The following is a 15,314-nucleotide window of genomic DNA, read 5'->3' as shown; positions in this document are numbered from 1 at the left end:
ATCAAAAGTCAAACATATATGTTACTAAAACATAATATTGTTTGCTAATAATTAAAATTGATATTTAAAAAAATAAATATTGAGTTTGTAGTGGACTTAAAAAAAAATTTGTGATCTAACTATTCATTTTCTTTATCATCTTTAATGAAATTGAGTAAATTAAAAATATATTTTTCTTTAAAATAATCATATTAGGAATTACAATTTTAAAATATGTTAAAAAAAATTCCTTAATTTAAAATTTGTGTCATAGAATATGAAATGATAGAAACCTTATTAATTATTCTTCAATGGCATAGTTTAAAATTTGGTAAAACACATTGTTGTTATCTTACTATTATTAGAAATGATATTTTATTTTAACCAATATTGAGTGGGTAATGCATTTTATAAAAATAAATTGTGATCTCACTATTCATTTAAATTTCTTTATCATCTTTAATGATGTAATGTATTTAGAGAGTACATTAAAAAAATATTTTTCTTTAAAAATAATTATTATATTAGGTATTACAATTTTTAAAAAATTTCTTATAAAGAAATATAAAGATAAAAATGGTGTAATAATATAATGTGTAAATAACAAATTATCCCTCAGTTTAGCATTTGTGTAGTAGAATATAGAAAATCTGAAAAATCTAAATATTCTCCAACGACATAGTTAAGATTATGTTTTATATCTATGTTAAAGATTGAAAAGGGAAACAATTTTTTTGGCGAAAATCATGGAATGTGGAGGAAGTGATTCCAAAAACAATGTCCCTATAACAAAAATTTGTTTGAACTAATAAGAATGTAAATATATTATATTTTTATTTAAAAATAAATAGAAATATAAATTTGAACATTATACAAACTATAGAAATGAAAAAATGAAGTGTTTCTATTGGTTCAAATTAATTGAATGATCGGAGAAAGTGAATGAAATATATTTGCCTATGGAAAGTACAATACAAATTATATCTCATATATCTTCGATTGATTTTTTATTTCATATGATTTTAGAAAATTAATTTCTTGTAATCTATCTATTAAAGTAAGAATATAAATAAAAATAAAATTTTCAAATTATAATTACTAATTAAATATTTTACCATGTTTAAATATTTTGATTGAACATTTGAAATCATTATTTACATGATTTCAAGCTAACTTAAGAATTACAATGCAATCAAAAGATTATTGGTATTAAACTTGTCTTTATTAAAGTCAATAATGAGATAAAATTTCTACTAAGGAAAAATATGATACCCTCATTTTACTCACCCACATGTGAATTAGTCACATGATTTTGTTATGAAATTTTGAATTTAGTTTATTAATTAATGGTAATTAAAAAGACATTAGATCATTTTAAAATTTAATTATTAAAATATTTATTAATTATGTTAAAATTTATACAATTAAAAAATTATTATTGTATATGATTTAATTCTACATGAAGTAATTCAAATTTGAAGTTATTAATTTGTATCTCAAATTTTACATTTCAAATTTTATATTACAATTTTTTTAGTTTATTCCCCTCACACTATCCTCTACAATATTGTTTCCTTGTTTGAATCATTTGAATTTTAATGCTTTCATATGTATGTATGTATGTATGTATGTATGTATGTATGTATGTATTTGAAATTATATATTTTTCAATAAAATATAAATTTATATATTTTACACTAATAGTTATATATTCATATTATTATGTTTGTATGAAAAAATGGAAAACAACAAAAGGATATCAAAAAAATAAATGTTAACAAATTTTAGTGTGGACGAAAATCTTGAGGATGTCTAAAAAAAGTGTCCCTATAACACAAATTGGTTTGAATCAATCAAAGTGCATATATATATATATATATTTTAACTCACACTCAACCAAAATTATGTGAATGATATGGTTACCCTTAATTATTAGCAAACAATCCTACAACAAAATTAATAAGTTAAAAAATATTAAATTCATTTACAAATGAAAAATAAGAAATTCAAGAATTGGTAAGATTATAATATATATATTTTTAAAAAGTGTTAGTTCTAATATACATTGTTATTTATTTACTTATACATATATATATTTAATTAGGTGGATAAATTTCATTTAATATTTTTAGTTATATTTATATTCATTCTTATGTTGAATAATTAATGTATTATAATATTAATAATTATCTATTATTGTATTTGCAATAGACTAATACTATTGCAATCATTATTTTGGGATGCTCATATTTAATAATTGTCCAAATAAAACAAAGTTATGACTATTATAGTTTTATTTTTACTAGTCTATTTATCATAAATATAAGCCATTGTTACTATGTGATTTAAGCTTAGGTAATTATGATTATAAAATAGTCTTTTCAACTTTAAAGATAAATAAATTTTCACATAATTTTTAGTTTTTTTGCATACAAATTTTTTTGGTTCTATATTTTAAAGATATAATTTTATCTAATGTATATTTGAAATAAGTTTGTTTCAAAATACAACATGATTTAAACTATATATTTTTTTTACCATTATAATTAAACTATATTTCCTTTTATGCTTATAATTCCATGAGCACTACCCTTATTCTATCTTAGTTCTATACATTATATATATATTTTAATTATAAAGAAGACATGAAAATAAAAAAACATTTTTATATTTTAAATGTTTAATATAATTTTTAATATCATAAATGCATATTTCTTATAAGAATAAACTATTGTACAATCAAACATATCGATAATATACATGGATAACTATTGGTAATATGTGATTATAAATAATGGAATGATTGTTGAGTAAGATTTTCTTCTTTTGAATTCCGCATTTCTATGTGGCTTTAAAATTAAAGAAAGATTATTTTTATTATATAGATATGAAATTTTACTTTGTATAAAATTTTACTTCAATATTTATACAATTTAACATTTTATCAAAGTCATGAGAATATTTTTCATTTCAATCTGAATTCATATTTACATTAGATAGGACTCCTACTGTATTAGAACTCTTGTTTAATTGTTTAATATATAACTAATAAATATATTAATGAAAAATGATCTTCTTATACAAATTTTATTGATTCATTTAAATTATTTATATTGAGAAACATTTAGTTTACCCATTTCATAACTCAATATCAACACTACCGTTCAAAACTACGATCTTCAATAATACCTAAAATGCTATATGCTTTCTTTAAACTTTTATAATTTAGTTTTCTTTTTCCCTATTAAATTCTTTCTTTAAACTTCTACAATTTAATTTGTATTTCCCTTACAACATTGGATTGGTTTCTTGGTATTCTCTATTGATTGTTTTATTTTAATTGGTTTTCTATTGACTAATTTTTTGGTTCTTATATTGTATTTTTTAAGTTACATTATTTATGAAGATTTTAAGCCTTTCAAGTTCTTATTTATTATTTAAAAAATATATTATTTTTTAAATCTTTTGCCATTTATATATAAAAGCAAATAGCATTACTTTTGATCTAACATTTCAAATATATTATACTTTGCCACAAAATTTATTTTTACAATTTTAAAATATAATTATGTTAATCTTATAAACATTTTAGTATTGAAAAGATTATAGAATACATTTATTTCAGCTTAAATAATAGGCTGTAGGCATGATATAAAGAAAAACAATAATATTGTTAAGTCGAGAGGCTTCTTACAATAGAAGCATTCATCAATATAAACTTTTGAGCGATTTTGAAAAATTTGACAGGAAGCTAGAATGAATTTGCTTCTCTGTGAGAGGAAGGACACTATTTACATTTGTGAACAGTTACTTTGAAATGAATAGTCACATGGATTAGTGTTTTTATAAGTCCTTATACATATCCTCTATTCTGTTATTTGGACGATCTAATTCAGACAACCTACCTTGACCTCCACTTTTTTTAACCTAGTAGTAGAAAGAATGAGTGAGCAATAACTACAAGTGCACATAGTATTCAAAATGATTTAGATTTTTTCATGTATTTATAAGTAGTAATTAATAATATGTTTTTTGATATCTGTTTGAATTATCAATTTTACAAAGTGTTTAGAATTTTATTATTATAATAACAATTTAGTAAACATTAAACATTTAAAAGATCTCATTTTTCTAATTAAGAATAGAATATTTCTATATTGACAAAATGCATTTTTATTTAGAACTTTCTATTTATTTACACTTTTAGAAATATTTATGTGAACTATATTAAAAAGTTCAAATATTCTAAAGACACAAAGTAAATATATAGAAACTTACTATTTTTCTAATTGAAAATAAAGATCTAAAAACCTAGAAATAGTGAGAAACTTTTATATATATTAGAAAAATGTCATTTAATATATATAATTTCAAAAATCTAAGAATATTTTTAAAAGTATATAGAAAACTAAGATGTTTCTATATTTTTCAATTGATGATGTAGTTTAGTTACAAATACTTAAATAAAGTAAGATTATGAGATTTTTTTCATATTTACACTCATAATAAATTCTTAGTTTTAAAGTTTTATTTTAATAAAAATTATAATTTTTTTAATATTATTAATAATCTTTTATAATTTATTTGAAAGTAAATCAATATGAGTAGAACTTAAATGAGAAAGTGTGTGTGTATATATATATATATATATATATATATATATATATATATATATATATATATATATATATATATATATATATATATCATAGATTTTATAGAGGAATAATTCATTAGTAATAATTAGCATGTCATGATATTAGTATGGTGAAATATTTTGATTATTATACTTTGTATTATTGAGACAATTATTTGAAATGACAATCAGTGTGAGGATATGAAATAAAAAATTAATTTGTAAGAATTAACACCCTAAATTATATAATTATATATGTAGAAGGTGGACCAAAATCTTAAATTATCTCTGATATCAATTGTAGAAACCTAGGACAACTCTGATACACTTTGTGAAAGGTGGATGGACAAAATAAACTAAAATGGGAAAAATACTCAATCTGTTGTGGCAGTAATATATTTCAATAACCATTTTTTTCATATCAATTACATTACATGATGCCTCTATTTATAGAGGTCTTAGATCATTTCTGAAAACATCTAAATTTACTGATATAGAACAAATAGACTTTTCTAGAATTATCTATGGTTTCTAGAACTTTACCTAACCCTATTTGTCCATCTAGGAATTTCTTGAATCCTCTCTATTATGGTTTTTACAATTCATTTGAGGGGAAATTACTCATTCCAACACTCCCCCCTAATTTCAACCTCAAATTTTGTTGCATATGAATCCAAATCCTTTCTTTTTCTTGATGCTAAAATGTTTCATATCCTTCATTAATTTCTTGATGAATAGTGTCTTCCAAGGTTGTGGCCTTTAATTTCCAAAAATATCTTACCTCAACTATCACAAATGCCAGTGACAGGATTCACTGATAATCTTGATCAAAATCATGTTTTCTCTTAGCTACCCCTTGATAGCTTCATCTGTCACAAATGGTGAAAGGGTTCTCCAAATAGCCTTTTTTTGCAAAACAAAATTCTCTTTGTTGTCACAAATGGTGACAAACAAATTCATTCCTTCTTCAGCTATCCCTTGATTAGCTACTTTCGTCACAAACAGTGATAGGATTATCCCAATTAACTTGACTCTAATTCATCTGTCACAAATGGTTACAGGATTTTCTTGCCCTAGCTCTAATACCAATTGTAGAAGGTGGACCAAAAATCTTAAATTATCTCTGATATCAATTGTAGAAACCTAGGCCAACTCTGATACACTTTGTGAAATGTGGATGGACAAAATAAACTAAAATGGAAAAATACTCAATCTACTATGGAAGTAATATATTTCAATAACCATTTTGTCCATATCAATTACATTACATGATGCCTCTATTTATAGAGGTCTTAGATCATTTATGAAAACATCTAAATTGACTGACATAGAAAAAATAGACTTTTCTAGAATTATCTTTGACTTCTAGAACTTTACCTAACCCTATTTGTCCATCTAGGAATTTCTAGAATCCTCTCTATTATATTTTTACAATTCATTTGAGGGGAAATTACTCATTCCAATAATATACATACTTAATATTGACTTTCTCATAATTGTCACAATTACCTATTCTTAAAATAAGTTATTCAAAACATGAGATACATGCATGCCTTTCAAGATTATATATTCTTAATATGATGGTATAACTAACATGGTACTAACACCTACTTTTTTACTAGCTTTAAGAATATCAAAATAAATATACATCTTAAACCCAAATGCTAAAACCTACCCCTTACCCTAATCCTAAATAATGAATGTACATCCTAAATGATAAACTATAAATCATACTTGAAAAAATAATCCTAAATATTAAGCCCTAATAGAAAATTATGTAACATAACATAAATAATAAAACCTAACCTTAATAGTAATAATAAATGTTAAACCCTGATTTCAAACTTAAAATTTAAATGATAAACCTAAATGTTGAACCCTAATCCTCACACTTACCTTTATCATATATCCATAACCATAATACTAAAACACACACACACACACACACACACACACACACACACACACAGAGAGAGAGAGAGAGAGAGAGAGAGAGAGAGAGAGAGAGAGAGAGAGAGAGAGAGAGAGTATGTACATACACATACATGTAAATATGTGATATGTAAAATACACATATGTATAGTGTATATTTAGTTTACACACATATGTCTTCACATACCTTTAATTTAATTTAATTTTAACCTTTAACCAAATTGTAATATAACAGTAAACCTAACTTTAAATTAAACTAAATTTAACTCTAATCCTAACATCACATCAATAATTTCTAACCCCAAGTCTCTTAAAAACATCAAGCCAAATTGAGCCCATAAAAAATCCAATAAATTATGATTCCTAAAAATACACCTTCCTAACCCCAATCCTCCTAAATTTGAATTAACACTACATACTAAATTGAACTCTACCCTAAGGGACATATGTGTGTATGTGTTGTGTGTGTGTGTGAGAGAGAGAGGGTAAGGGGCGGGGAGATATGTTGAGAGTAGCGAGGGGAGAGAGCCCATAAACTGTTAATAAGGAGTAGATAAATATGAGAGAGAGAGAGAGAGAGAGAGAGAGAGAGAGAGAGAGGGAAAAGGAGAGGGAGAGAGAGAGTGGAGGAGGTAATAAGGGGAAAGATATAATAAGAGGAGAGAGCTGGGAGAAACATATAGGAGGAAGGAAAAAAATCTTAGGTAGACAAAGAGAAGGAGGAGATGAGAGAGATGAGGCAGAGAGAGAAGGGGGAGAGTTAGAGATATGAGATAGTGCTCCATAAGGATAGTTAGGGATCATAATAGAAAAAGGGGGTGATGGAAGGGGGAGAGAGGGACAAAAACATAGAGAAATTACATAGGGACATGTGAAAAAGAGATTATAATAGGATGAGGAGGGGGTGAGAGACATGAAGAAGAAATAGTGGGTAAAGAGTGAGGATGATATGGTGTGTGTGTGTGTGTGTGTGTGTGTGTGAGAGAGAGAGAGAGAGAGAGAGAGAGAGAAGAGTGCCTAGAGGTTGAGAGACATGGGCTAGGGCTATATGGAAATCAAGAGGAAAAGATGGTGAGAGGGGGAGGGATATAAGAGAGAGAGAATGGGAGAGGGAATAGGAGAGAGATGGGGTAAATAGAATAATTAGGTAATATGACAGATGGACATGGCAATGAAAGAAGGAAGAGAGGATAATAGTGATAAGTGGGTGGAGGGGGGTGGGGGGGTTAAATAGGAGAATATATGTTGAGAGGAGGGTGGGGGGGGAGAGGGAAAGAGAGTAATTATGGGGGGATATATAAGAGAGATGTGTGTGAGAGAGTAAGAGACATGATGTAAAAATATATAAGGTGTTTAGGGGGAAGCAATTGCTAGATGGGTAGGGAGATGGAAGAAAGATAGAAGGAACAGTGGGGAGTGATAGAGGTAAATATAGAAAGAGGATAATTTAGGTCTGAGAGAGAGATAGAGAGGGGGGGGGGGAGGGGGGGGGGGGGCGCGGGGAGATGAGGGTAAAGTGTGAGGTAGACATAGTGTGAAGGATGAGAAACATGGAAGATTTTTTGAGACTTTAATTTAATTAATAATACACAAAACATGTATTATAAAAGATGAAGCCTTAATAACTCTCTAACTCTTGATTTCCTTAAAGAAGTCCTACTATGACCTTTTCTCTATTGCAAATAATAATCTAGCTTTATGGATAAAACTTAAGCTAACACTAATGCAAATGAGAACTCTAATTTCAATCCAAAGTTTAATTATAATTAGTTGAATAAAAAAATTGATTGTATTAACTATTATATAGTTATTTTTTTTCTAAAAGGAATCTATTTTATTAAGCATATTTTTGAAGTGAACATATAAAATCTATAATGTATCATATATATATATATATATATAAAGTTTATTATTTATTCTTGTAAATTACTAAATCATAATGATATTAGATATTTATTAATTACAAAAATTCATAATATATTAATTATAACAAATTATATAAATAATATCTTTCATTTTGCATCGGAAGTACTACATATATACATACATACATAAATACATACATATAAATGTGTGTCTGTACACACACACACACACACACACATATTCATATATATCTCTCTATATATATTTGTGTATATATATACATATGTATATGTATATACATATATATCTATATATATATATATGTATATATATATATATATATATATATATACATATATATATATACATATATATGTATATACATATACATATACATATACATCTACATATATATATACATACATATATATATATACATATACATATATACATACATATATATGTATATACATATACATATATATATATATACACATACATATACATACATTCATATATGTATATATATATGTATATACATATACATATATATATGTGTATATATTATATATATATACATACATATCTATACATACACACACATACACATATATATATGTATACATATGTATGTGTATATATATATATATATACATACAATTATATATATAATATGTATATATGTATGTATGTATGTATAAGCTGAGAGATATTCTTTTTGAGGTTCTTATTTTCCTAATCTCACTCAGTACAATACACGTTTCAGAAGGATATCTCTCAGTTTTTATATATATAAGTTAATTTACTTGGCTTAAAAGAACTTCAATAGTTCTATGATATAATATCAAATATATTATATTCTATTATAAAACTTATTTTTACAATTTTAAAATATAGTTATGCCAATCTTATAAGCATTTTGTTATTGAAAAGATTAAAGTTAATGATGACTCTGCTATGAAGAAATTCTAGACCTAATAATTGCATACAATTCTAGGATCTTTATGAATATGCCACTTGTTTTAAAAATGGGAAGTACGGTGCAAATTCAATTATTTGAAACTTCTGTGGATGTGGTCGTCCAAATCAGTGCCTTACGTTTCTTTCCAGTTTTCTTGCAATCACTCTGTGGTGAATGCATTTCTTCCTGCTTTAATTCGTTAACTTTTTTGAATTAGGGTTTTATAAAAAATGCTTTGTTGGTACCTCTTGAAGTGTCACTTCCTAATTCAAAAGTCTTCAAACAGAGTGTAGAATAATGGAGGCGAAGACCATAAGTCATGATGAAATCAACTTGAATTCAACTTTAATAATTGACAAAAGTTGGAAAAAGTTTTCAAGCGTTAAATTAAATTGTCAGTCCATTCACCTGGAACAATTATTTCTTTCTGATCATTATGAGGAGGAAAAGCCATCCGAATTTCAAAATTCTAACCAGCTGGATAAATAACTTTCTCTCACTAATCCTCTTTGAAACAAAATAAAAAAGTGATATAAATATGATCAAAGATTTAGAACTAGCTATATATACCTCTATATATATTACGCCGAGAGTAATCATTCTCGAGGCGCCTATTTTTATTTAATCCCAAAGTTATTTTAATCGAAGTTGGGATTAATGAAAATAAAAATAGGCGCCTCGAGAACGATTAATCTCGGCGTAATATATATAGAGGTATATATAGCTAGTGGCAGTCGCGGGGCAATAGGAAAAATATTTATTTTTTATTTTTTATTTTGATAAGGTTACTATAAAATTGTTAATTAATTTTTAATTAGAGTTGTATGAAGTTAGTATAAAATTATGCTTCAAAATATTTTTAAAAATTTAATATATGGAGTTTAATATAGATTAAAAATATATTTTTTATTTTTGGGATATTGTAATGTAAAATGTTATAGTCATACATAGATATATGGTTAGGGACAAAGTTACCATTATAGTTAATGTTAACCTTAGGGATAGAATTAGGGTTAGGGTTAGCATTAGAGTTAGGGTTGGAGTTAGGGTTAAGGTTTGAGCTATGGTTAAGGTTAGGGATAGAGTTATGGTTATGGTTATTGTTAGAGTTATGGTTATGGTTTAGATTAGAGTTATGTTTATGGTTAAGGTTAGGGTTAATGTTATGGTCATGGTTAAGGTTAGGGTTAGAGTTATGGTTATGGTTATGATTAGGGTTAGTGTTAGGGTTATAGTAAGGCTAACATTACAGTTATGCTCATGGTTAAGGCTAGGGTTAGAGTTATGCTTATAGTTAGGGTTAGGGATAGGATTAGAGTCCAATTATGGTAGAGTTAGAATTAGGGTTAGAGTTAGGTGTAGAGTTATGTTTATGGTTAAGGTTAGGGTTAGAGTAATGCTCATGGTTAAGGTTAGGGTTACGGTTAAGGTTTGAGTCAAATATTATTTTAAATTTAATATAAGGAGTTTAATTTAGATAAAAATATATATTTTATTTTTGGGATATTGTAATGTAAAATGTTATAGTCATACGTAGATATATGGTTAGGGACAAAGTTAGGGTAAGGGTTTGAGCTAGGGTTAAGGTTAGGGTTAGGGTTAGATTCTAATTATGGTAGAGTTAGATTTATGGTTAGAGTTAGGGGTAGGGTTAAGGTTAGTGTTAGGATTAGAATTAGGGTTAAGATTAGGATTAGAGTTAGGGTTAGGATTAGGGTTATAGATAGGGTTAGGGTTAGGGTTAGGGTAAGGTTCTAGGTTAGGGTTAGGGCTAGGGTCAGGTTTAGGGTTAGAGTATGAGTTAGGGTTAGAGTTTGAGTTAGGGTTAGGGTTATAGTTTGAGTTAGGGGTAGACAGAGCATTATAATTTGGGTTAGGATTAGGGTTAGGTTTAGGGTTTGAGTTTGAGTTATGGTTAGAGTTAGGGTTAGAGCTAGAGCTAGAGTTAGAGTTAGGGTTAGAATTAGGGTTAGTTTTAGGGTTTGAGTTACCAATAGAGTTAATTTTACAGTTGGGTTAATGTTAGAGTTAGGGTTAGGGTTAGAGTTTTGAGTCAAGGTTAGGGTTAGAGTTAGCGTTAGGGTTAAAATTAAAATCCAATTATGGTAGAGTTAGATTTACAGTTAGAGTTATGGGTAGGGGTAGGGTTACGCTTACAGTTAGGGTTAGAGTTAGATTTAGGGTTAGGGTTAGGGTTAGGGTTAGGTTTATATTTAGAGTTAGGGTTATATATAGAGAGAGTTATATGAATGTTAAGGTTAGGGTAAGGGGATTGAGTCAGGGTTAAGGTTAGAGTTAGGGTTAGGGTTTCAGTCAGGATTAAAGTTAGGGTTAGGGTTAGAGTCTAATTATGGTAGAGTTAGATTTACAGAAAGAGTTAGATTTAGGGTTAGAGTTAGGGGTAGGGTTAGGGTTAGGGTTAGGGTTAGAGATACGGGTAGACAAAGGGTTAGGCTTAGGCTTAGGGTTAGGGTTAGGGTCAAGGTTAGGGTTAGGTTTAGGGTTAGAATATGAGTTACGGTTAGAGTTTGAGGTATAGTTAGGGCTATATTTTGAGTTAGGGGTAGACAGAGTATTAGAATCCTAGCTACGATTAGGGTTAGGTTTTGGGTTATGGTTATGGTTACGGTTAAGGTTAGAGTTAGGTTTAGGGTTATAGTTATAGTTAGGGTTAAAGTAAAATTATGGTAGAGTTAGATTCAGGGTTACAGTTAGTGGTAGGGATAGGGTTACAATTATAGTTAGGGTTAGGGTTAGGGTTAGAGTTAGAGGAAGGGTTATATTTAGAAGTTTTCTTATGGTCACAGTTATAGTTAGGAGGGGAGTAAGGGTTGGGATTTTAGATTATATTTATTATTATATAAGGTGCCCTATATAATAATATGTATATTCCCATGCTCATGGATAAGGTTAGGGAAAGAAGTAGGACTGTAGTTATTAGTGTTACATTTAGAATTTCATTTAGGAGGGCATTGTGTGCTATTTTTTCCCCCTATTCAACCCATCACTGATGTCTGATCTGAGAGACCTTAAATGGGATAGGTTCTTTGTAGAGGGTTAACATCACTAAAGTTGGCGGCTAACATTTTGTGTTGGCTCGGTTTCTTCATTGACCACGCTGGATCATTTTTTCTTGGTCAGGTTGATTCATGCTGCGAGATTCGATAACTCTTATTTCTTCGCGAGCTATCTTCCCATCTTCCCAAAAGTGCAAGATGTTGCCATGCATTCCCATTCTAACATTTCTTTATATGCTAGTGTCTTCGAAACACTCTAAAGCCTAGAATTGCACAAGATGCTGCCATGCATCTCCATTTTGATGCATCTTCATGCTACATCGTTTCTTCAATTCTCTGAAGCCCAAAATTGCATCATGCTACCACGCATTGCCTTTCCAACATTTCCTCACTCCACAATGCTTTCATGAGTCTTTAAGACCCAAAATTGTGCCACATGGAGGGGGTTCACACCTTTTGTTCTATCTGCTTCGTTTGTTGGGAGGAATTTCTTCACTACATCTTAGTCATCCATTGGAAATAAAGCCAATCTTGATCGACGAATGTGACTTAATCCTTCATTGGGAGGAGTTTCCTCGTTGCATCTCAGTCATCCTTTTTGAGGGGAGAATCTACATCAACGGTTGCGACTTAATCCTTCATTAGTGAGGATTCACGATGCATCTATGCCGTCTATTTCGAGAGGAAGACCTTCATCGATGACCATCATTCATTTTTGGGGAAACCAAATTCCCCCTTGGGATCAACCTTGCATTTTTTGTGGGAGGTTAAGACATCATGTTATCTCTTTTCATAGTTTTTTGCTAGTGACATGAATGTCTTTCCTCTTCTTTCCATGAGTCTCCATTCTAGCGCCTCCTTAAGCTGCATTGTTTCTCCAATGCTCTAAAGCCCAAAATTGCATCATGCTACTACATGTCACCTTTATGACATTTCCTCACTCTGTAGTGCTTTCGCAAAGCTCCAAGACCCAGAATTGTGCCATGTAGTGGGGGTCCCCACCTTTCGTGCTATGGTTACAATTTAGATTTTAGGGTTATGGTTAGAATCAAGGTCAATTGTAGAGTTTATAGAATATTTAGAGTTAAGATTAGGGATTAAATATACATGAGGGTTAGCATTGGGTTGTATGATAATTACAGTTAGGATTATAGTTAGATATATCATTTAGATTAGGTTTTAGTTAGGGTTTAATTAGACTTAAGATTAGGGTGAGGATCAAGGTGAAGTCTATATTAGGGTTCATATCATGGTAGGATTGAAACTAATGTTAGGGTTATCATTAAAATTATGATTAGGGGTAAGGTGAAGATTTATATTTGGTCATGATTGTGGTTTGTGCTAGGATTAGGGTCTAAGCTATGATTAATTTTATGATTGTACCTTTAGGGTTAGGGTTTTGTTTAAGTTTATGATTATGGTTACAACTATGGTTTATGGTTCAAGTTTAAAGTTGGGAATGTGATTAGGATCAGGGATTAGTAAATTTTTTAAGAGTTCGGTTATAGGTTTACACCATGGTTAGGACCTTGGGACTGGATTTAGAGTTTAATATCATGGTTATCCATATAGGTAGGATTAGGATTTTGATCAATATTTTGGAGTTTTTTTTTACATTATGGTTAAGGGTTAGGACTATAACCAATATTAGTGTGTAGGTTTTTGGTTTAGATTATGGTTTGGACTGAGATTTTCATTATATCAATAGGGATATGTTTTAGTGCTATAATTATAGTTTAATGTTGGATTATAGTTATATTGTACATCATTGTTGGGGCTAGGGCTAAGGTAGGGGTTGTTGTTAGGGTTAACTAAGGATGACAATTAGGATGGTTTATCTTTTCAAGTAGAAAAAAAAACTCATATTGATTCAAAAACAAAGAAATTATACTTCGAAAATATTTTTCTATGTCATAATAGATTCATTTATTTTAATTATTGTATTAGTTAATTAGTTGTTTGATATTTCAAAGTAAACATGGCTTATTTTATTTAAATTTAAATAATATTATTGTTTTGAATTGAATTTAGCTTAATTGTTAATGATCATATTTATATTTCTAATATTAACTCCAATTTGATCAAAGACCAAATATATTTTTGGTATTTTTGTAAATGAACTTGCTTAACACTTCCTTATTTCAAAGTTAATAAAATATCATTTCTATTGTCTTAGATTTGAGAGTAAGTATATTAAATAAGTAATAATAAATGAACATTATAATTAATATATTTCTAAAATAAAAATATATTACTTAAAAACTTGTTTACTTTAAATGAATAAAGTACTCATTTACTTGTAAATTTTAAAAATAGAAATTAATCTACATATATATAAAATATTTATTCTTTTTCCTATTTGCATACAAATTAATTAAAATCTAAACTTTAAACTACATAAATATTTTTAAAATATATATCCATCAATAAATAGTTTAGAATAAAGTAAAATCTAAAAATTAGACACATATAGAATCTTTTTAATTTCTATATACATGTTTTTCTAATTTATTTCTACAAACATGCAACTGATATTTCTATTATCCATTTTTTTCCATTCTAAAAAAATCTAGATGTAAATAGAATTTTTTTAGATGCATGCAATCTTTCTAATTTTTTCTACATACATATATTAACATTTCTATTTTATATTTTGTTTTTACATTATGGTTATTTCAATCAAAATATGTAGATGTAAATAGAATTCTTTTCAAAAAAATTTATTTAAATTTAAATAACATTATTGTTTTGAACTGAATTTAGCTTAATTGTTAATGATCATATTTATATTTCTAATATTAACTCCAATTTGATCAAAGACCAAATATATTTTTGGTATTTTTGTAAACGAACTTGCTTAACACTTCCCTATTTCAAAGTTAATAAAATATCATTTCTATTGTCTTAGATTTGAGAGTAAGTA

The sequence above is a fragment of the Cupressus sempervirens genome, chromosome 11, assembly GCF_028749045.1.
Source record: "Cupressus sempervirens isolate cs-2001-9-10 chromosome 11, ASM2874904v1, whole genome shotgun sequence".
NCBI classification, from domain to species: domain Eukaryota; kingdom Viridiplantae; phylum Streptophyta; class Pinopsida; order Cupressales; family Cupressaceae; genus Cupressus; species Cupressus sempervirens.
This window is presented reverse-complemented; position numbering follows the sequence as displayed.